Genomic DNA, 1952 nt, shown 5'->3' with positions numbered 1-1952 from the left:
GCCAGAACGTTGTGGTGGAGGAAATAGCCCAGAGCCCCCAGAATTTAGAGCCAGAACCCAGAAGTCTTGGGGCAAAAGGTGTTAGAGCCTGACCCCGGGCCTGGAGTTATGACCCAGGGGACCTGAATTTGAGAACTCCCTTACAGGGCACAGGGGAAATGCCCCCCAGTCCCCAATATGGCTGAGGGCCCCAGGTCCCCATGGAAACCCAGAGGGCAGAGGGGGGTGGGCAGGGCCCTCGGGACCCCTGACCCCCAGGGACCCTGTCAGGACAGGCCTTACTGGCCCTTTGTACAGCTGAGGCCACAGAGCTTCCGATGGGGAAACCAGAACTGTGTGCTTCTGTGAACCGAGGGAGCAGCACAGGCCTCAGCGCCCTGAGAATTACGGCAGGCGGGCCTGGCCCTCCTCAGAAGCCCCAGCTTCAACTGCACCAAGAGGAGACTGAGGCCCGCGTGTCACTGGCGCCCTCATCCAAAAGCCTCAGGGCACCATTTAAGCCCTCAGGATAGATGCTTCCCGTAATCCCTCAGCCTCTTCCGGGAGAGCCCCCTCCCCACTGCATGCAGATGTACTATCCCTCAAAGGGCCCACGGGAGCTCCCCAAGGCTTGTCAGGGTCACTGATGGGTCCCCAGTGCCCAGCCTGGGGCTTGGCACGTGGTGGCCCCTCAGGGGACTCTCGATGTGTATTTGCTGAGTGAATCTAGATAGAGAACCCAGAAGACCTGGACCAATCACACTTCCCTCTGCCAGGAGTCCTCGAGGGCAGGGGCTGGGTTCTGGTCACCTGTGAGTCCCCAGGGCTGGCCCACGTAAGGGATACATGCAGGAAGGCAGTACCCCACTCTGGCTGAGATGAGATGAGATGAGATGAGATGAGATGAGATGAGACGAGATGAGACGAGACGAGACGAGAGGCCAGGGGAGCCTTTGGGAGAGGGAATCCCAGCCCCACCAGAAACCGGATCTTCCACTCCTGGGTCACATCCACGGAGGGCCTCCTGGCACTATCTAGCCCATGGGGTGGGGTCTAGACAGGCTTGGGAGCACCTTCAGTCCCTCGGGGCAGTGCTGGCCACCTCCCGAGGCTCCATTTCTGTAGTGCAAAGTGTTTTGTAACCATTAAAGTGCTGTCCAGGTATCGAGTGATGCCATTTACATAAAGTACAAGACCAGGCAAAACTAACCGATGCAGTTAGAAGTCAGGACAGTGTCCTCCCCTTGTGGGGAGTTCCTGGCAGCCCCGCGGGGTGGGGGGGTTGGGGAAGGGATGGGACGTCTGGGGGGCTGGTGATGCTCTGCTTCTTGAGCTGGGTATTGGTTATTTTGTGAAAATACATTTTGTGAACATTTATTGAGTTGTGCACTCCTGCACTCTTCTGTACATGTTCATACTTCCCAAAAGTTTTTAAAATGTTAAAATGTTAAAACAACAGTAGCCACCAAGCCCACTCCATTTGCGGAGTCCTACCCCTATCCGTGACAGCGGAGTCCTACCCCTATCCGTGACAGCATTTCCCAATGCGGGTACTCTGCTGGGGGTGGGAGATGAAGGGCCAGAGAGCTGTTCCGACCTGCGTTCCTACCTACAGGAAGGTCCCATTTCCCCTTAGATGGTAGCTTTCGGGCCAGGGGAAATGGCAAAGTTGTCTAAAATGCCTTCATTCCCACCTGCCAAGAGATTGAGAAAACGTCTCCTGAGCACCAGAGGTGTTTTCATGTGAGGTGTCTGGGAGGCTGAGGGTGTTGGGGAACGGGGGTGGGGGGGATCGCCTCGCACCCTTCCGGCGGACACCCCGAGTGGCAGGGTGCAGGCGCCGCTCAGCCAGGCGCGGAGTAAGCATCGCAGGGCGGGAGACGCGGGAGGCGGGGCGCGGCGCAGGGGGGCGGGGCGGCCCGCGGAGCCACGCCCCACGTAGGCGGGGTCTTCCGTCGGGCTCCTCCTGCCGC

This window comes from Herpailurus yagouaroundi, unplaced genomic scaffold (genome assembly GCF_014898765.1).
Source record: "Herpailurus yagouaroundi ecotype Mexico unplaced genomic scaffold, PumYag 77, whole genome shotgun sequence".
NCBI lineage: Eukaryota > Metazoa > Chordata > Mammalia > Carnivora > Felidae > Herpailurus > Herpailurus yagouaroundi.
The sequence above is the reverse complement of the archived record's forward strand: the minus strand, read 5'-3'. Positions refer to the sequence as shown.